Below are 22,751 nucleotides of genomic sequence, written 5' to 3' on the forward strand. Positions count from 1 at the left end.
ATCCAGGCTCTGGTTCCTGGTCCTCCAGGCCGTGTTAGGCATGTGCTCTGTCTTATGGCATTGGTCCCACGTTGGACCATTCCCTCAGGTTTTTTGCCACCTTTGTACCAACACATCTTACAAACAAGACAACCTGTGGGTTGAAGGTTTCTTGGCTGGCTTGGTGTCCCAGTCACTATAGTGGAAGCCTCGCCTGGTTATAGAAGATGGCCAGTCGGGTTCTCTGTGTTCCATTACTAGGAGTTTTCTCTAGGGCCAGCCTTGTAGATTACTGGGAGTCTCCCCAACACTAGGTTTCTACCTTGCCCCCTCCAACGCCCCCGTTCCAGTCATTTCTCCCTCCCCCTCCCACCTCTTCGTCTCTCTGCCAGCCCCCAGTCTACCCCTGGAATCTATCCTATTTCCCCTTCCAAGGAAGATCCATGTGTGTCCCTCTTGAGCCTTCTTTAGCATCTCTGGGTTTGTAGACTGTAGCATGATTATCCTTTGCAGCTAATATCAACTTATAAGTGAGTCCATACTATGGCTGCCTTTCTGGTTCTGGGTTACCTCACTCAGGGGTCAGACAACTTTTGGAGCCATGAGGAAGATCACAGTTTCAAGATCAGCCTGGGGTTTGTGAGAGAACTTATTTCACACACACACACACACTTTGTAGGTGGGGGCATCAGAGGGATAGGGAGGAGGTTGGGGACAGGGAGCTTCACACAGAGACTTGAGGGCATATCCAGGGCAATTCAAATTGGGAAATTCATCACCCAGTTTCCCTCTTTTTGAGTCTTCTACTCTCCTCCTCCTGTCCTTTCGAAGTTCCCTCCATCCCTCCTTTCTTTACTTCTAGGTTGGTTGATGATAACTTAGGAAAAAAAAAAAACCTGACAAGCATTAATCATTATGAACTGGAGGAAAAAAAAAGACTTAAAGAAGAGTCCTTTGGGTGATCTGGAGAGATAGATGGCTCAGTGGTTCAGAGCACTGGATACTCTTCCAGGGGTTCGATTCCCAGAGCTCATGGTTCACAAACACTACAGGATCTGATGGCCCATGGGATCTGATGCCTCCTTCTGGTGTGCAGGTGTACATGCAGACATTAACACCCGGATACATAATAAAATGATAATTTAAAAAGAAGGATCCCTTGGGAAATGCGACCTTGTGAAAATCAGACCCTTCCCACCTGGCAGCAAACCATGCTTCCTTTCCCACTGAGCATTTTCTGTGTCTGCTTGGTTGAATGATATCACCCAGCTATTTAATAAAAAGGACATCTAGGCATGGCTGTGGGAGGGCTTTGTAGTTTGCGTTGGTGTTGGTGGATCTCATCGGGTTGATTGAAGAAAGAGAGCCATTGCAGTACTTCTTAGTGGCAGGGGGAGCAGCCTGTGTGGGACCAGACCTGACAGCTTCCTAGAAGCTTTTAAAATTGTTGTACAAAAGCAGGTCAATTTCTGCGTACCAAAACAAACTTAAAGGAATATTTATTTCTGCTCATACTTTCAGAAGCTTATGCCATAGTGAGCTGCTTTTATCGGTCTGGGTATCTGGTGAAGCAGACCGTAATAGTAGGGAACCCATGATGGTAGGAAACATCTCATGGTGGCTGAGAGCAAGGAGAGCAGGAGCTGGGGACTCCATCATCTCCTCAGGGGCATGCCACTGAAATCCAGTTTCCACCCCCTGCATCTCAGCCTCATCTTTTACAGCTCCTACCTCCACATGGTGCCCCCAGCTCAGGACCACGCCTGCCTGGGACACAGGGGCCTTTGGAGAATGTGCTAGCATTTGTCAACCTGACACAAACCAGCATCACCTGGTAGGAGGAAACCTGTGCTGAGGAAATGCCTCATCATGTTAGGCAGTGTCTGTGTGACATTTTCTTGACTGTTGATTGACCTAGGCAGGCCCAGCCCATTGTGAGGTGGTTGTCTGTGACGTACAAAAAGGGGAGCTGACTGCAAACCTCGAGATCAATCCAGCAGCAGCTTTTGCTCCTGGGTCCTGGCTCTGTTCCTGCTTGAGTTTCTGTCCTGACTTTCTCAAATGATGGACTGTGATTGGGATATATAATTCAAATAAATCCTTTCCTCACCACAATTTGGTTCTGGATGGTGTTTTATCACAGCAGCTAAAAGTAAGTAGAACAGCACACACTTAAGAGCCAAATCAAAAACTAAAACACAGGGCTCATAATTCAGTTCAGTTGGTAGGTTACTTGTGCAAGCCTGCACAAGGTCTTGAGGGTCAAGCTCCAGCAGCACACGAAGCCAGACATCTATCTGACACAAGCTAGGCTTGGAGGAGAGGTCTGAACTGAGAAAATGCTCCCATCAGATGCTCACAAAGACTCAACAAAGAAAGAAAATTTCAGGCCAATCTCCCTTATGAACATTGATGCAAAAATACTTAACAAAATACTTGCAAACCGAATACAAGAACACATCAAAGATATTATCCACTATGACCAAGTAGGCTTCATCCCAGGTATGCAGGGATGGTTCACTATACGGAAATCCATCAATGTGATCCACCATATTAACAAACTGAAAGAAAAAAAACACATGATAATCTCCCTAGATGCTGAAAAAGCATTTGACAAAATTCAACATCCTCTCATGTTTAAAGTATTGGAGAGTTCAGGAATACAAGGCACATATCTAAACATAGTAAAGGCGATATACAGCAAGCCTATAGCCAACATCAAACTGAACGGAGAGAGACTTAAAGCAATCCCACTGAAATCAGGGACAAGACAAGGCTGCCCACTCTCTCCATATCTCTTCAACATAGTGCTGGAAGTCCTTGCTAGAGCAATATGACAGTTGAAGGAGATCAAGGGGATACAGATTGGAAAGGAAGAAGTCAAATTATCACTATTTGCAGATGATATGATAGTATACATGAGTGACCCCAAAAACTCTACCAGGGAACCCCTACAGCTGATAAACACCTTCAGCAAAGTAGCCGGATACAAAATTAATTCAAAAAAAATCAGTACAATGGCCTACAATGGTCTGTAGGCCATTGTTTTGGTCAATGACTGTTGTGCAGTGCCCAGCCTACTGGGCAGGTGGGTCCTGGAGGTACAAGAAAGCAGACTGAACAAGCAATGAGGATCAAGCTAGTGTGTGGTTACATCTACAATTGTCTCGGGGGATTGGCATGCCCCCTGACTCGAGTGAATGAATGGCTTCAAGAACAGCTGACAGCTTCCTCCCACAGACGGGCACCGCGGTGGGCACGGCAGCACACAAGCTCACAGAGCTCCAGTGGTGACTTCGGTGGCTCTGTGGCAACTGCCTGGCTAGCAGTCAAGCCAGTGATGAATTCTTCAGGAGGAAGAGAGCCCCTTCTTTCTCCAGTGCTGCAGCTCAGCGGAACAGCCAGGCCCAGGCGTCCCTTTGCCGAAGCAGACGGTGTCTGCCCGGCTGAAGGGAAGCAGCATTTTTGGTGGGGCCTGTTTTAATCAGTCCTAACATTGGTGGGCCGCAGCTATGATGGGGAGAGAACGAGGAGAGCCTGCTTTTCCTTCCTGGCTGTTTTTATTCCAGGTGAGAGAAGCACCTTGGGCCCACGAGTAAGGGCTGTAAATATTACCTGTGACTATGCGTGGTGCTATCTGAAGCGCGGACTCCCAAAATGAGGAGATTGGGGTTTTCTCGAGTTTTATGCCAGGAGTCACTAAGAAGATACCTGTCTCCCTTACCTGAGGGTTTTTTCTGTGTGCTGAATTGTTCCCCATGATAGATAAAAACAGGAAGTGATGCTTGTGATTGTCAACTTTCCTGAGGCAACTTTAATTTTCTCGGGGGATTGGTACTGACCACCTACCACAAATCTGCTCGCAGATTTGAGAGGCCGGCAGCCAGCTAATGACACATGGCCCATGAGTTGTTATTGGTTTTTTTCTTGGTGAAATGGACGGTGCTCACTGCTTTATTTCATGTGAAACAGGGCCTTATAAACCTTGGGCAGAGAGGGGAGTTTTTGAGGATGAATGTGCCTCATTGGCTGGGACTTAGGAAGCTGGCAATGCTCTATTTACACGGGGAAAGATAACAGATGACAAGCTTATGTGGCCACCGCGGGTTGTGTCATGTGCTCCTGAGGCAGGCACAGAAATAGAGAGAGCTTTGTCCTATACCATCTATTCTCAGGATGAGATTTTCAGTCTCAGGTTTGAGACTGCCAGGGTTGGGACATGCTCCATCTTGGCAGTTCCATGCCAGCTCCTCTGGAGGCAAGGTCTACGGGCCCCCCAGTCAGCAGCACTCTTCCATGGCCTCCTCAGTTCCTGTCCTGACTTCCCTCAGTGATGGCATGTAAACTGAGCGCTATAAACTGAAGGAAAGTCTTTCCTCCTCGTGTTGTTATTGATCATGGTGTTTTTGACAGTAATAAAAATCCTAAGACACGCCTAACTGCAATGACAACATTCAGGAGATGGACATAGGAGGATAAGAACTCCAAGGTTAATGGCCAGCTAGATGTCTCCACTGGTGAGAGTACACATCACCAAACCCGACAACTAGCGTTTGAGCTCCAGGACCCATATTACTGAAGGAGAGAATGCCTACAAGTTGTCTTCATACCGTCAGTCGTGTGCCCTGGAATGTCCTTGTACAGGAAAATGGGCACCCGAGCGCGCGCGTGCACGCGCGCGCACACACACACACACACACACACACACACACACACACACAAATTGTAATAAAACCATAATGTTCAAGACAGAGAGAAAATTAGTGCAAGGTCATCTTTAGCTACATAGTGAGTTTGAGGTCAGCCAGGAATACATAAGACCCTCTCAAAAAAAAAAAAAAAAAAGAAAAGAAGTTAAAAATCAAATCAGTATATAATTCAGCTATAACCTCCTGTGCATATTCCCTTAAGGAAAAAAAAAGTCAGTGTACAATAGAGATATTTGCGCCCTGTGTTTATTTCAGTAATGTTCATAACGGCCAAGGGACAAAATCAACCTAGGAGTGTGTCAGTGGATAAATGGATGGATACAGATGTAGCACATGTGTGCAACGCTGTATTATTGGTCATAAAAAAGAATGACATCATGCTACTTGCAGAAAAATGGATGGAACTGGAGCCTGATGGCCTGAGTTTGAGCTTTGGGCCGCGCATGGTAGGAGAGACCTGATTCCCAAACGCTGTCTCGTGACTTGCACATGCATGCCACAGAGCGCGCCTGCCTAGGTGAGTGCGCAATGAGATAGATAAATGTAATGTGTAATGAGATCTGAAGATAAGATGGGGCTGGAGCGGCTGCTCAGGGTTGAGGGCACTGGCTGCTCTTGCGGAGGAGCTGGGTTAGATTCCCGGAACCTACATGGTGGCTCACAGCCTCCCGCAACTCCAGCCCTCTGGGATCTGACGTCCTCTTCTGATCCACGGGCACTATACACACACGGTCACTCACATACATGCAAGAAAAATCAAATAAGTAATTTTAAAATAAACAAGGAGAGTAAGAGAAAGAGTCAGAAGATTGACACATTTAGTTCTAATATATTTATTATATGCTTTTAAAGATAAAAATATTTCAACTATGACTAACAATAGACAAGTAGCTAATGTTTCTAAAAATCATTCTTTTTTGTTTTTATTATTTACCCTTTATTCACTTTGTATTCCCCCATAAGCCCCTCTCTCCTCCCCTCCCGATCCCACCCTCCCTCCCCCTTCTTCATGCATGCCCCTCCCCAAGTTCACTGATAGGGGAGGTCCTCCTCTCCTTCCTTCTGATCATAGTCTATCAGATCTCATCAGGATTGGCTGCATTGTCATCTTCTGTGGCCTGGTAAGGCTGCTCCCCCCTCAGGGGGAGGTGATCAAAGAGCAGGCCAATCAGATTATGTCAGAGGCAGTCTCTCTTCCCATAACTATGGAACCCACTTGGACACTAAACTGCCATGGGCTACATCTGTGCAGGGGTTCTAGATTATCTCCATGAATAGTCCTTGGTTGGAGTATGAGTCTCTGGGAAGTTCCCTGTGTTCAAATTTTCTGGTTCTGTTGCTCTCCTAAAAATCATTCTTGAAGTAATATACACCATAAAATGTTCTCAGGCTTAAGTCTAACCAAATATGTGCAGTACATCTGTGATGAAAACTTCAAGACACTGATGAAAAAAAGTCTAGGAAGATCCAAATAGAGAGACAGACAATATTCATGGATAGGATGGCTCAGTAATGGTTAAGATGCTTCTTCAATTGGCCTTTAAAAAATATACTCATCTATATATGTGTGAGGGTTAGTGAGCATGTGCGCAGGTGCTGATGGAGACTGAAAGAGAGCACTAGATCCCAAGGTCAGGCTGTGAACCACCCAGTGTGGATCCTGGGAATCAAACATTGGTCCTCTGAAGGAGGGTTTTGTTTGCTTTGTTTTTGAGACGGGGTTTCACTGTGTATCTCTGCTTGGCTTGGAACTCGCTCTGTAGACCAGGCTGGCCTTGAACTCCTTGAGACCCACCTGTGTCAGCTTTTCAAGTCTTGGGGTTAAAGGCACGCACTATCATGCCCAGATTTTGAAAGAGGACGCAACCACCGATCCATCTCTCCAGGCCCCACAAACTGACCCTTTGACTTAAAAAGAATATAATCAAAAATCCTACCAGGGTCTCACTGTCTGAATAGAGACATTGAGTATGAAATTCATATGAACATAAAAACTATTCAAAAATTAAAATATGGGTGAAGGATTTCTATTACCTAGAACTATGGAAATTATGACAGTGTGCTGAAATGGCATTCACTGAAAGTCTACCAAAACCTCACCTGTATACCCTCACCTCCCGTACAAGAGCTGCATTCACCGCATTCAAAGTTCACCTGCCCCTCTGGGTACACACCTCTGGGTGATGTGTAATGCTCCCCTCGTGTTTTGATGTGAGTGACCGTGGTCTCAAAACAATAAAATCAAAGGTAGATACCACCTCAACATATCCACAACTAAGTAATTCTCACTTAAAAATCACACCTAAGGGGCTGGGGAGAATGGAGTTATTGAAGTGTGTGCTTTCCTTACATTCATGGTGCCCCAGAACTGGGCAGGATGGGGGGTATGTGTAATTCCAGCATTGGGGAGGTGGTCACAGGCAGATCCTCGGAGCTCTCTGGTTAGCCCTAGGCTAGTGAGCGATCTTGTAGATGGCATTCCTGAGCATCAGTGCACGAAACTGTCCTCTGCCAGCACCCACATGCACACACACACACACACACACACACGCATGCACACACACATGCCTATGCAAATACCATACAACCCACTCAAAAAAAAAAAAAAAACAACCCACTTACAGTCAGCTGGGGAGGGAGGAGTACATTGGAGTGATAGAGGATTTGCCTAGGGTGTACAAGACCTGGGTTCAAACTACAGCACTGCCAAAAAGGCTTATAAAGACATTATATAATAAGGACAGAACACCAGCGATACAAAGAACACGGAGCCCAGTACTGTTCTGCAGTTAGGAAAATGTAAAGCTGGATTTGATTTACCTTTAGGTTTCAGAGCTAGGATCTCACTATGTACCCCAGATACTCCTTAAACTTCCCATGTAGCCCAGGCTGGTTTTTAACTCATGTTTCCCAGCCTCGGTCCTCCAAATACTGGGCTGAGGGCTGTGTGCCACCATGTGTGCCCAGCTGAAACTGTTTAACTTTCTTCCTAATGGCAGGGAGAAAATCAAATCCCAGAAGTGATTCAGTGAGGAAAATTCTGCATGCACATGTGTGCACAGGCTCGCTCATGAGGAGGGCAGAGACTGACAAGAGGCAGCCGCATCTATCACTGTCTACTGATTTCCTCAGAAAGAATCTCTCACTGAACCTGGAACTTTTTTCTTTTACCTTTTTTTTTCTCTTTCTTTCTCTCTTTTGGGTTTTTGAGACAGGATTTCTCCGTGTGGCCCTGACTATCCTAGGATTTGCTCTGTAGACCAGGCTGGTCTCAACAAGTGCCTGGATTAAAGGTACACCACCACAGCCCAGCTGAACCCGGAGCTTTCTGATTCAGCTAGACTGACTGGCCAGTGGGGTCCTGGGATCCTCCTGTCTCCTCAACTGAGCTACCTCTCCAGACCCAAGAGAAACAGGTGGGAGCCTGAGAGAACACCACCACCCAGGGAAACTGTAAGTTGACGCCGTTTTTAAGTGTAAGCTGTTTGAGTGGCCTTGGACATCACAAGCCTTCAGTGTCACTTAACATCATTGTCAACGGCTCCCAGACTTCTCTCCTGAGAAACTGCCCTTCACTTCTACAAATATTCCTTCAGATATGAGAGGCCAGGTACAGTGGCCCACTACTCTTTAATTGCAGCCCTTGGGTGGTGAGGCCAGAGGTCTCAGCAGGTTTGCTGCAAGTTTGAGGCCAGCGTCGTCCACACAGTCGGTTCTAGGCCACTAAGAGCTACATAAGCAAGACCTTGTTTCAAAAATGAAAGAAAAAAAAATGCAGTGTTTGTTTCGGTGACAGAACCTCAAATCTGTTCCCTCTTTTGCTTAGACATCTACTGTGGCTCTTAGAGAGTAGTCTATGCTTGAGCTCAGAGAGGAAGTCATGTGGTCTCCTAGGTGGCCGGGAAGCTCTTGGACTGGACACCAGCCCTGCCTCCTCTCATCCAGCAATAAAAGACTGCTTTGGTTTTGAAGGGACCCCCGCTGGTACTTGGTGAGTATGGGCAACAGCTTTGTTGATTCTGGGATCCCGAAGAGGAAGGTGGGTGGTTGAGGTCGTCCTAGGGCAGGCGTGGGGTCACTGCGCGCTCAGCGGCTCCACCCGCAGCCACAGCCCGCCCTCTGCGCGCAGGATCTGCTCCGGCTTCCGGCGCGGCTCCTTGTCGTCCGGCAGGACGCGGAAGCGCAGCAGCGTCAGCGCCAGCGCCACCTTCATCTCGCTCGTGGCGAAAGTCTGTCCTATGCAGTTCCTGCGGGAGGACGGGGTGGGGACTCTGACTGTGCCCGGACCCAGCCAGGTGCCGTGGGCTCCAACCTGATCGATCCTCCCCGCAGGCTACCTGGAACCCCATTTTGGCATTTGCTATACCTAGCCCAGACTGCAGCCCACAATGCTTAGCAGAAGGAGGGCAGAACTCTGATCTGTCCACCATTAGCCTTCCAGTCTCTAAACTTTTACGCGGAACCGAAGTGGAGAACAGAAAGGAAGTCCGGAATGCTGACCATTCCAACCACCTCCAGGCAGCCCTGGACAACATCCTAATATCCCCTGGCTTCACCCTTGCCCTGATGAAAAGGGATTAAAAGCCAGAGGTAACCCCTTCAGGTTTTCTGGGTCAAAGAGAAAGGAAGAGTCAAGACTAGACGGATGGGTCAGGGTTTCTCAGCACACCAAGCAAGTCCCCAACAGACGGAGGGACTGGAGTCAAATTTCAGGGCCACGCCTCCACTCTAGTCCTGGCCTTATTGCGTCGCATATCCCAGCGGTGAGGGACTACACCTCAGGGTCTGGCCAGCCTGAAGGGTTATGACTCCTGAAGCTTCTGATAGCAGCCATTCCCTGTTGGCAGGCGTCACAGTCAGTCCAAGGTCATTTCTGCCACTAGTGACCATCGTTCTACCCAGACCCTTCTTCCACATACTCCACACACTCCACACACCTTCCGGACCGAGAATATCCTGAGAGCAGCCACAGCGGGAGATGACCATGACTGGGGGGGTGCAGCCGCAGGCTCTCCTTGATGCACATGGTCCAGAAGGGCAGCCGGGCCAGGTCGTCCCTAAGGTGCACACCACACGATTATCCAGGCGCAAAAACAAAGCCCTCGCTATTGGGTAAGACTTAGCACCTCTCTCTGATCCTTGGTCATGTAAAATGAATTCCAAGTGAGTCAGGCAGAGTGGTCTGGACCTTTAATCCCACCCAGCATAGGCGAGGTAGAAGAAAGAACTCTGTGATTCTGAAGCCAGCCTGGTCTACGCAGACAGCCAGGGATACATAGTGAATCAATCAGCAGCAGTCCTCCCCCTCAACAAACAAACTAACTAACTAACTGAATAAAATATTGCTTTTGTTTGCTTTTGAGATTTGGTCTCATGCAATCAAGGCTGCCTTCAACTCCTGACCCTCCTGCCCCCACTTCCCAAGTGTTGAGATTACAGACTTGAACTTCTGGGTTGGCTCTGGATACATGAGGGGCTGGAGAGATACCTCAGTGCTCCTCCTTCACAGGGCCTCAGGGTAATCCCCAGCACCCACAGAGCAGCTTACAGCAGTCTGTATAGCCATTTCCAGGAGAGATGATGCTTTCTTCTGGCCTTTGCGGGTGCCACGTGGCACACACGTATGTACAGGCAGAACGCCCATATGCCTAAACTTAAAAAGTATCATGGGGGTTGGAGAGATGGCTCAAAGGTTAAGACCACAAACTAATCAACTGAAAAATGAGCTAAATATGGGTATGGTGACATTCTCCTATAATCCCAGCACTCAGGACGGGTAGGCATGAGAAAAGAAGTTTGAGACTGGCGTAGGCTACATAAAGATATTCTTATAGAATATATATATATATATATATATATATATATATATATATATATATATAATTTTGAGGTGGTGTTTCACCATGTTGCCCAGGCTGGCCTTGAACTTAGAGTTGTGACAACACAGGCACTGGGACATGCTACGTCAATGAAGAGATAGATAACTTTTATCCATTGAGATCCTTGTGAATCCCCGGCATTGACTGCAAGGTCTGAATTAAACAGGACAAAAATAAAGGGGAGTTACGGTCTCAGGGAGGAAACGCAAGTTTAAGCAGAAAAGCAAAGGAGGGAGGGCAGTTTTGAATTTGTGTTGGTGGCATCTGCTCTCTTTATATTGCCACTAATTTTTCAAGCAGCCCTGTAAGGCAGCTTTCCCCAGTCAATATACATGGTTTATAAAAGTTTGCTAATGCTGACTAGCCAGCTAGTGAGGTGATAAAGGTGGCCTTTGAGATCTCTCTGTCCCTGAGCATACACCTTTCTCTTGCCGGCCAGGCTGGGTATCTCTCTCTGAGCTCAGCTCCTGTGTGCACCAGGAAATAATGAAAGAATCAACAGGAAGAGTTCTTCCCCACCTGGGGAGAAGAGACAAAGAGAAGGCCTAAAGAACAGACCATAAGGACCTGCACTCACCATTCAATCTCCTCAGCGCTGCGGTCCCTCAGGAGTTCTCGCACCTCCTGCCAGCAGCACTTCTGGTATTCCGGGTGTACAGGATCCAGGAGAGCGCACTGGCTGTGGTGTCCTGGCCTGCAGGGCAGACAGGAAGGCTGTGCCTCTGAGTTGCTTCAGTGCCATAAAGAGAGCACCCAGGAAAAATAATGGACCAAAAAGATGGAAGGAATAGATGGATCCAGGACCCTTCCCCCAAATACTCATGTTCTCAGGACTAACTGATCCCAACCCTCCCTGTGGCTTCACGGGACCTGTGTCCTCTGCTCGGTTGTCCTCATCTGACAGCTCCTTTCCGTGTTCATCCTGGAGACAACATGAGACCCTCAATTCGTGCCACTGGAGGGCTCCTGAGCCTGACCTGACACAGCCCTGATACCCACAGTGAACACAGGACTCCCTCCCCACCTTGTTATTTGCTTTTTCCACACAGCATTCAATAAACCACCTCTAAAACTTATCTCTAACATCCCTCTCTCTTTTACAAATACCATCAGTGGCTCCTCAGTACCCCATTCAGCAATTATACTCCTTCTGTAACCCTGAATATCAAAGTCCCTGGTTACCTTTTTAATTCAGATACCTATGAAGCCCACCTTGGCCAGCAAGAAAGCATCAGTGAAGTCTAAATATTTACTCTTAGCTTAGGCTTCAGGAACTCATCAATGCTTTGGCTAGAGAGGGTGCGGCGTCTCTTCCTGATGAAAACATCTGTGAAGTTATGCAGGTCACAGGCCTTGCGGTAGCGCCACCCATCAGCAGTGAGGTGGTACAGGAAGTCCACATATAGAAGTGTTGGCAGTGGCGTTTCACTATGAGGGAGCTGAGATCCAGGATTGCAGGAATCATTGCAGAGCAGGCCAGAGAGAAAGCAAAACCCAGAACCACAAAACCCAAAACACCTGCAGGCAAGAGACCCAGGACCAGGACACCTGCCTCCCCAGAGCTGCCCTCCAAGTGTACTTCTTGATGCCTCTCACTTTTTATGGTCACTCATGTCCTGCTATAATACGGTATCGTAGTAAACTGTCATGTGCTGGTCAGACTGTCTGAAAGATGGACTCTGGAAGTAGTGTGGCTTCCCCATTTCAGACGTGTTGGTCTCACAGTGTGACAAAGAGAAAGGTGAGAAGGACCATAGACTAAAGGAAAACCATCATGCCCTTGGGAACTTGTTTGGAGGCCTAGTGTTGTGCCTGAATCACGAGCCCCCAAAAGACCACCACCAGGAGTCGAGTCCATTGCAAAACACATGAGGATCTTTTTATTACAAGCTCTAGCTTGGGCTCACACCCTCACTGCCAAAGCAGTGAGAGCCTCCTGCTCAGGTTAGTTGGGTGATTTAAAGATTCTGGTCCCTCCCAGCATGCCCAAAGCAGGGGGATTCCTGCCTGGCAAGCATCTGTTGGTCGAAACACAAAAGGGATGTTGCATTTTGAATTGATTGGCTATAGGAAGGTCCCCAAACCATTAATGACCTGGTGGCCCTCCCTAGGGGGATGGACCGGTTTTCTAGCAACTGTATAACTAGTGGGCAGGGAAAGATTGCATTAAGCTAGTTTCTTTTCCCAGGTGGCTGGGGCTTTAAACTTTTTGGTCTCTCACTAGCAGGGGACTACTTACATACCCTTGACTGAAGAAAGGACTCCCATCTATCAGGGAAGGTTGTTCTACTTAATTATGTATGCATTTTTGGGAAGGATCCACATGTATGATGGAGGGAGGAAGGGGACCAGCCAGGTCAGCCAATTCAGCACACATTTCAGAACCAGATCACTCTCACATCTGATACTGTGTCCTTGAGAAAAGCTGGAAGGCAAATCGGTCTCCATTCTCCATTCTCCAGGCAGGCTGGGCACCTTCCTAAAGGTAGTGCTTGACTTTTAGTGTGTGTGTGTGTGTGTGTGTGTGTGTGTGTGTGTGTGTGTGTGTGTTCATGCCATAGTGAGTATGTGGAGGTCAGAGGTGTGGGAAGTGGGAAAGTGGTCTCTCCTTCTACCATGGGGGACCCAAGGTATGCAGGCTGGATGGCAAGAGACTGAACTTTTTTGCCAGCCACTCTCTTTCCTTTCCTCCTATAATCTGAAAATGCCTGTGATGAAAACTGCCAACTGGAAGACTCATCCAAGAGGAAGTTGTTCCACTCAGAACCCTCTTTATTGACCAAGGTCTTTGGCTGCTTGTTTTTATGGGGCTTGTCCAGTCATTCTTGCAGAGAGACAGATTAAATCTAATGCTATTTAATCTGCTTCTTGTTACTTTACTCTTTTACTTTTGCTTACCGAACATTAGGTAAACTCACTTATACAAAACCAAAAGCATGATGGTGGTAGAGCATTCTCCACAGATAAAATTCAGGATTCCAAGGCAGACATTGAAACTATTTTTAGCTCTTTCACTAAACATCTGCTCCAGCTGTTCTTTTTTTTTTTTAGCTTTCTGAAACATGTCCCATTTTTTCCCACCAAGCTTGGCTGCTTTCTTCTCCAGGTCCCCTGCATCCTCTACCTACCTGAGCATCCATCCTCTAAAAACTTGATTGTCCACAATCAGCTGCAGCTGGAATCTATCAGTCCAAACAGCTTCTGTGGCTCCCTGAACAACCCCGGGTGGAGTATGAAAGCTCCTTAAATCTGACCATTCTGGACACAGTGGCTCAAGTCTACAATCTCCACACTCATGAGAAAGAAGCAGAAGGATCATAAGTTCAAGACAAAGCCAAACCACCCAGAAAGTCACAGATTATCCTGGACTACATAGTGTGACTTGTCTCAAAATTAAAGGTTTCATTATTTTTGTATAAGACTCTCTTTAGTCCAGGATGGCCCCAAGCCCTAGGTTAGCTCTCAGGTGGTTAACCTCAACAGTCTTTATTAGATGCAGACATGTGGAGATTAGCAGAGGACACTTGTGTGTGTAGCTGTGAGGGTGTTTCCCGAGGGGATGAACAGCAAGTAAAAGCCTGCTCTGCATGAGGATGGCCTCAGCCCATTAGCTGGGGCCATGTGGATAACAGGAATAAAGAGAAAGGTTGCAAGCAAGGGCTCTCTTTGCTCCTTAGCTATCATGATGGAAGCTGCTATGTCACACCCTTCACTACAAGGAAAAACTGAAACCAGGAGCCAAAACAAATCTTTCTTTGCATAAATTATTTTGCTCAGGTATTTTTTTCACTGTGGCAAAAATTTTAATACACCCTCCAACCTCATTCCAAGATGTCTTGTTTTCAACTGCTTGGTACACACAATTCTCATCCACAACTCCTGCCTTTATCCGGACAGTTCCACCTGCCTGGAAGGAGATTCCTCATACTAACGCCAATGCCATTTTGGACTGCAACCTGCTCTCTGGGTACAGAAAGCAGAACTTGAACACACAGTGTATGAAACCATCCGCCAGCATCTGACAATTGCTATGGAAGCTGAAGACACATTTCTGCAGACTGTCCAAGGTCATGAGGCTGATGTGTTCAAACATGTCCAGATGGTCTCATCCCTCAGAGGCCAGGTGCTACCACTTGTTCTGGCCAGAGAAGTAAACAAGGTTGTTCCTTAGCTCTTCGAATCCCTGACCAATCTTGGATATTAGGACAGATTCCTGCCCCAGAACCATACTTCTGACCTTCTGCCACAGGCACCTGACTGAGGTAGCAGAAGGTATGACAATAGGAGACAAATATACAAGTGGAGGAGTCAGGACAGGAGCCTTGAGTTCAAGACATCATTCTATCACACAGCAACTGGGACCTAAATCCCACTCATCAAGTTCTCAGCATTAAGTTGGCCTGATTTGTGTCCATCAAACAATTCTTGAATACCTGCTCTACTATTATCTTATTGCTGGTGAATTTGGAGAAGTTCCCTGAGACCTCTCTGACCCTAAGATACACTATTCATAAGGTAATAGTTACAAGGTGGCCCTACCTCAGAATAGGGTAAAAATTATATCGGACAATTGTTATATTGTTTCTGTTATACAGAAAGTGCTCAATAAGTGTTTACTACCATCTTCATTAGTATAGTGGTAGGTGACTATATAAAAACGTCAGTTTTTCACAATTCCTCCACTATTAGCTTTGCAATGAGTCTTTGCACCTCTTTTTCATTTGGAGATGGAGCTGTTTCTCCATGTTGTGAGCCTGAATGGAACTGGGGACCTACTTGCTCTGGCCTGAGGAGCCTTGTAAAAATTATGGTATGCTAATTCTGAAGCTAAGCTTGGAGAGATACTAAATGTTCTGCCTCTTCCTTCTCAGAGCACTATAATTTTTACTACAAAACCCAGACTCTCATCAAGGAAGGAAAGGGACAATGAAAGGTCCAGCTGGCCCAGCAAGGGTATAAAGTTGTTTTTCTATTTGATTTATTTTTCTTTTTTTAAAAATTATTTATTGTTTATGACAATTTATTCAGTTTGTGTCCTGGCTGTGGCCCCCTCCCTCGTCTCTTCCTAATCCTACCCTCCTTCCCTTCCTTTTTTTTTTTTTTTTTTCTCCCTATGTTCCTCCCCTAGTCCACTGATAGAGGAGGACCTCCTCGCTTCCTTCTGACCCTAGCCTATCAGGTCTCATCAGGACTGGCTGCCTAGTTTTCCTCTAAGGCCTGGCAAGGCTGCACTCCTCCTCCCCAGGGGGAGGTGATCAGAAAGCCTGGCACAAATTGCGTTACTAGGGAACCCACTTGGAGACTGAGTCTATAAGCTACATCTGAGCAGGGGTTTTAGGTCCTCTCCATGCACAGTCCTTGGTTGGACCCCAGGGCCCATTTTTTAGGGTAGGGGGGAGGGAAAGCTCTGTTGGGTCTCCTTTTGGAGTTCCTTTCCCTCCAGGTCTTTCTATCTCCCCCTTCTTTCATAAGATTCCCTGCACTCTGCCCAAAGTTTGGCTATGAGTCTCAGCTTCTGCTTCAATACCTCCATCAGTAGAGTCTTTCAGAGGCCATCTGTGGTAGGCTCCTGTCCTGTTCCCTGTCTTCTGTTTCTGATGTCTATCACATTTGCCCTTCTGAATGAGGATTGAGCATCTTCCGTAGGGTCTTTCTTATTGTTTAGCTTCTTTAGGACAATAGATTTTAGTATGTTTATTCTATGTTATATGTCTAATAATCACTTATAAATACCATGAGTGTCTTTCTGCTTCTGAGTTACCTCACGATGATCTTTTCTAGTTTCCACCATTTGCCTGCAAATTTTATGATTTCCTTATTTTTAATAGCTGAGAAATATTCCACTGTGTAAATGCACCACAATTATTGTATCCATTCCTCAACTGAGGGACATCTGGGCTGTTTCCAGCTTCTGGCTATTACAAATAAAGCTGCTACAAACATGGTTAAACAAATGTCCTTGTTGTATCGTTGAGCATCTTTCAGATATATGCCTAGGAGTGGTGTAGCTGGATCCTGAGGTAGCGCTATTCCCAATTGCCTGAGAAAGCGCCAGATTGATTTCCAACATGGTTGTACAAGTTTACATTGTAGTAGCAATTGTACATCCTCTTCAGTTGTTTATTTTTTCTCATTCTTTTATTTTTCTAGTGTTGGGTGTAGAGCTCAAGAACTTGTGCAGGCTAAGTGAGCGTTGTAGCACTGAGCAATGCCCAAGATCTTTATCTGGGACCAGGGACAGTTACATAGCCCAGCCTGACCCGATACTCACAACTCTGGCTCAGTCACCCATGTTCTGAGATTGCAGGTGTATATTTTCACACTGCCCAACTTAAAGCCAGTAAGTTTATTTTATTTTATTTTTAACTCATTCATTCATTCATTTTGGTTTTTTCTTTTAATTTTTTCATAACATTTTTGTTTTGTTTTTGTCTTTTTAAAAATGTATTTATTTTTTTTATTAATTACAGACTATTCACTTTGTATCCCAGCTGTAGCCTCCTCCCTCATCCACTCCCAATCCCATCTTCCCTCTCTCATTTCCTCCCATGCTCCTCCCCAAGTCCACTGATAGGGGAGGTTCTCCTCCCCTTTTATCTAATCCTAACCTATTAGGTCTCATCAGGACTGGTTGCATTGTTTTCCTCTGTGGCCTAGTAAGGCTGCTCACCCATCAGGTGGAGGTGATCAAAGAGCTGGCCACTGAGTTCATGTCAGAAACAGTCCTGTTCCCATTACTAGGGTACCCACTTGGATACTGAGCTGCCATGGGCTACATCTGTGCAGGGGTTCTAGTTTATCTCCACGAATGATCCTTGGTTGGAGTATTAGTCTCACAAAAGACCCCTGGGCCCAGAATTTTTGGTTCTGTTGCTCTCCTTGTGGAGCTCCTGTCCCTTCCAGGTCTTTCTATCTCCCCCTTCTTTCATAAGATTCCCTGCACTCTGCCCAAAATTCGGCTCTGAGTCTCAGCATCTGCTTTGATACCCTGCTGGGTAGAGTCTTTCAGAGGCCCTCTGTGGTAGGCTCCTGTCTTTTTCCCTGTTTTCTTCCTCTTTCCATGTCTGTCCCATTTACCTTTCTGAGTGAGGACTGATCATCTTACCCATACAGATTGGGAAAGGATCTTCACCAACCTTATATCTGACAGAGGGCCAATATCCAAAATATATAAAGAACTTAAGAAGTTAAACACCAGGGACTGGAGAGACAGCTCAGAGGTTAAGAGCACTGGTTGCTCTTCCTTAAAGGTCCTGAGTTCAATTCCCAGCAACCACATAGTGGCTCACAACCATCTATAATGTTGCCTTCTTCTTGCATGAAAGCACACATGCAAGCAGAATACTGTATAAATACTAAAGAAATCTTTAAAACATTTTTTTAAAAAGTTAAACACCAACAAACTAAGCAATCCATTTAAAAAATGAGGTACAGAGATAAACAGAGAATTCTCAATAGAGGGATATTGAGTGGCAGAGAAATACTTAAAGAAATGCTCAACTTCCTTAGTCATAAGGATACAAATCAAAATAACCCTGAGGTTTCACCTTACACCATCAGAATGGTTAAGATCAAAAACTCAAGTGACACATGTTGTAGATGATGTGGAGAAAGAGGAATCCTTCTCCATTGCTGGTCGGAATGTAAACTTGTACAACCACTTTGGAAATCAATCTTGCATGTTCTCAGACAATTAGGAATAGTGCTTTCTCAAGATCCAGCTATAGGCATATATACTCCTAGGCATATGTCCGAAAGATGCTCAACAATACAACAAGGACATTTGCTCAACCATGTTTGTAACAGCTTTATTCATAATAGCCAGAATCTGGAAACAACCCAGATGTCCCTCAGTTGAGGAATGGATAAGAAATTGTGGTACATTTACACAATGGAATACTTTTTAGCTATTAAAAACAAGGAAATCATGAAATTTGCAAGCAAATGGTTGGAACTAGAAAAAAAATCATCCTGAGTGAGGTATCCCAGAAGCAGAAAGACACTCATGGTATATACTCACTTATAAGTGGACATTATATAACATAGGATATATATATGACATATATATAGGATAAACATATAACATAGGATAAACATACTAAAATCTGTACACCTAATTTTTTTTGAGACAGGGTTTCTCTGTGTAGCCTTGGCTGTCTTGGACCCAATTTGTAGACCAGGCTGGCCTTGAACTCACAGCGATCTGCCTACTTCTGTCTCCCTAAGCCCTAGGATTATAGGTGTGCACCACTTCGCCTGGCTAAGCCAGCTAATTTAAGTGATATGATAATTAGAAAGGGATATTATCCAATAGTTGACATTAATGTAATGATTTGAATGGAATGTTTGGTATATCTGAGGCATCTAAATGTGTTATCCCCAGTTTGTGGTGATGTTTGGGGAGGTGTAGGAGGTGTGGCCTTATTGGATATGTATGTCACAGGAGGTAGGCTTTCAGAGTTTAAAAGTCATTTTGTGCTTGCTCTCTTGGCTTCATACATGTGGTTCAAGATGTTAAGCCCCAGTTTCTGTTCCAGCCTCCTTCTCTGGTATCTGCTGTTATTTTTTTTTAATCATAATAGACTCAGAGCCTTATGTAACTGTAAACCAAATAAACCTTTTTATAAGTTGCCTCCATCATAATTTTTTTATTATAGCAATAAAAATATAACTAATACAAACACAGTGGCTTTCCAGGACTACTGTGTGGCAGAGTAGAAAATGTTCTTTGCTGACCTCCTTGGTATGCTGGGAGCATGACTCCATGGCATCATCCTGACTGCTTTCTAAGTGCAGAGAATTATTCCCATTTTATAGATGAGGAAACTGAACCTTGATAGGAAACTCTTGACTCCAAAGGCACCTAGTAGACCCATGTCTGAAGACTGTATCTGTCTGAAGACACATCTCTTTCTGCAAGGAGCTGGAGAGTAGTTCAGTTGGTAAGGCTGTAGCTGCTCTTTTCTACATTGTAGGTTCTTTTTTTCCAGCCTTTACCCCCCTCCCCCGTTTCACCCCATCACTAGATTGGAGAGAAAGAAAGAGAGGTGAGAGAGAGAGAAAGAGAGGTCTCTGAATCTGACTTTGTTTTTCTTGTTTCTTCTTTGAGCATGACTACGAACAAACTGCAGCCAGCCCCTGGACAACCACCCACCCTGCATCTCAGGGCCTTTATTTACCCTCTGAAAAGTTTCCACAATTCCAAATGTCATACAATTGCAGAAACTATCTGCAGCTGGAAAAACCATGCCTCTGCTAGAGCACAAGGCAAATCATAGTCATCTGGCTCAGACAGCCCCACACCTGGGATTAACATAAAAATTCTTATATTTATTATAATATTTTTAAAGAAACCAAAATTCCAGAATTCTCACTACATAAGGCCCTTGCTGTATAAATTTAGGAATGAAGTGTGGTCTCCAACACCTACATAACGCCAGGCTGAAGTAGCAACCTTCTTCCTCTCCTGTTTCTTTCTCCTGCTTCTAATCCTGCCTCTCCTTATGCTTTGTCTGAAAGACAGAGACAAAGGATTTCCACTGCAAGATAGCAAGACCACCAGAAATCTGTTAGCTCTAGATTCACTTGAGATCCTACTTCATCATGCAAGGTGGAAGGCAGTGAAGGAAGACACCTGTCATCAAATCCAGGCTTCTACATCCTGTAACATGCACCCATGTATATGTCCACACATATGTGATCACACAAAGACACACACACACACACACACACACACACACACACACACACAGGAATGCTTGCACACTGCACACACACAGGGATTGTTTGGTTTTTAGGGTCTTACCATAGCTGTCCTCAAACTCAGGATCCTCTCTCTTGACACTCTCTAGTACTAAGACTACAGGCCTGCACCATTACACCTGGCCTCCCTTAGCATTCTATCCATTGCAGGAGGAATCTCTATTTCAGTTCTCTCACTCTGTCTAGTGTCATCTAACACAGTGCTCGTCCTTACTTGTGAGCCTGACTACAGGAAACCATGGAAGTAGCTAATGTTTCTTTTCCTCTTCCTCATGTCTTCCAGCCCAGATAGTCCACCTTCTGGTCTTAGAAGGCCATGGAGGTCTCAGCATCTTGGGGAGCATGGTCCCTATATTCTCCTCTTTCCCTCACTGGGACATATCCACCTGACAGAGAAGAGCCAGGTTCAGTGAGATGATCCCTAAACCAAAGCAGATAGTGAAAGGCAGCAGGAGGAAAGAGGAAACAGAGGTGCAGTCACCTGCCTAACCCACACAGTGAAGTAATTAGACATGGCGGCCCTAGTAAAAGGAACACATTTCAGGTACCCTTTAAATATTTAGGAGTAAAACAGAAACAAAAAACAAAACAAAACAAACAAAACCCCACACTGGTGGGGTTGGTGGGGTCACTTGGGAGGCAAAGGTACGTAAATCTCTGTGAGTTCCAGGCCAGTCTGACCTTGTTTATGGGTTCAGGAATAGCTGCACACTGACCACTCAGACACCAGACTGATGGAAGTTTGTTGAATGCTGAACAAAAACTGACCAGTCAGAGACACAATCTGGACTTGCAAGCCAGACTATAATGCTGGTCTGTTTCTAAGGCAGGTTTTTTAATATGAAAAACCGTAACCAGGTAACAACCAGGTAACCAGGTGTAGGAAGGCAGGGGGGTAGCATTACATAATTTTCACTAGCTAAATATAATTGATTTTGTTTTAAGTATATTGTATTCTATCTAGGTAGCTAGACAAAGGACTTTAAGCTGATTGTCTGGGATTTAGGGTAGGGAAGCCCTTGGGGGCTTTCCAGCTTTCTGGGAGTAAGGAACATAGCAGGATGTTGTGGTCTTAACTCTAACAGAACACACATTCATCTTTAACTCAAGCTGACTATGCATTTATCATCTAATGTTGTATTCTAAGCAGCAAGTATTGAACTACCAAATTGTATCCTGGCCTCAGGTTTGTAGGATCTGAGAACTTGAAATTAATTTCACCTTATGATTAAAATGGAGAATTGGAGGCAAAATGGCTTCGATATGCTAAAAGTGACAGCAGGTACTAACAGAGATGCTAAATTTATACTAAGAACTAAAGTAGGTCTCAACAGAGGGGCTGTAGAGTTGAAGCAGGTTACAACAGTCTGTAGAGCAAGTTTCAGGACACAAATAAACCCTGTCTTGAAAAACCACAGGTATATATAAACCAACCAACCAACCAATAAATAAAATTAGGGGTAAGAAGACTTCTGTAGCCCTGAGAAGATCAGTTTCGAAAGCAGCCTGGACTACATATAAAGCAAAACTTCACTTAAAAACAAAAACAGAAAAGGCAAGCCTCTATAGTGGCACACTCCTTTAATCCTAGCACACAGGAGGCAGAGAACAGCAGATCTCTGTTAGTCTGAGGCCACCCTGGTCTATATGGTGATTCCTGAACAGGCAAAGCTGCATAGTGAGACCCTGGCTCAAAACAAAACAAAACTCCAAAAAAACCACTTGAAAGAAAGCATGCTGAGGACAACACCGGCTTAAGGCTTAGCTAAATTCCTAGTTTGGGTTGCGAAGGACCTAGTGAACTGTTCTGGAAGGTGGAAGAACAAAAAAGATTTTTTTTCCCCCTTTGTACAAAATGAGAAGGCGAATAGCATTGGGGACTAAGAATGGACGTGACTCACTGATTTTTTTATTCTTCCCCTTTTTTGGTCTTCTCTTCCCTTCCTTCCTTCCCTCCTTCCTTCCTTCCTTCCTTCCTTCCTTCCTTCCTTCCTTCCTTTCTTCCTTCCTTCTCCTTTTAACTGCCTCCCTCCCCACACACTACATGACAAAACAGTTGGAATACCATCAACCATTCCAGGCCATGGAAAAAGTGAAAGCCTGTTAAGATGTGTAGTGTTATAAGAAGTGGCCATTTGTTCCCCATTTCCTCGTAGTGCCAACCTGTTACCTCTCCCACTGAGAGGCTGTGATTGCAGTGGATTATTTTGTCAATTTAGATTGACTAAGGCACCCAACGATTTAATCTGATGCATTTATGTATCACTATTTGTGGCCCTCAGCAGTAAAGTCCATGCCTGGCATGAAAGAGGTCCTGAGTTCCTTCTGCAGTACTGTAAAAAAGAGATGATAACCCTGGTTAATGTGAATAGTCTTGAAAGACCCCAGCCTCACACTAAGTTAAACATGGCTAATGCCATTT

The 22,751-nt window shown here is 45.3% G+C and overlaps 1 protein-coding gene and 1 pseudogene across 1 annotated transcript in view; both read right to left on the reverse strand.

Annotated features, from left to right (window-relative positions):
• LOC129680363 (zinc finger protein 709-like) overlaps positions 1 to 22,751 on the reverse strand; it is a gene marked incomplete in the record, with an annotated part of 180,929 nt that overhangs the window by 94,966 nt on the left and 63,212 nt on the right.
• Positions 8,764 to 20,843, reverse strand: LOC129680329 (cytochrome P450 4F6-like; annotated as a pseudogene).

This window comes from Psammomys obesus, unplaced genomic scaffold, assembly GCF_907164565.1.
Source record: "Psammomys obesus unplaced genomic scaffold, mPsaObe1.curated_primary_1811, whole genome shotgun sequence".
NCBI lineage: Eukaryota > Metazoa > Chordata > Mammalia > Rodentia > Muridae > Psammomys > Psammomys obesus.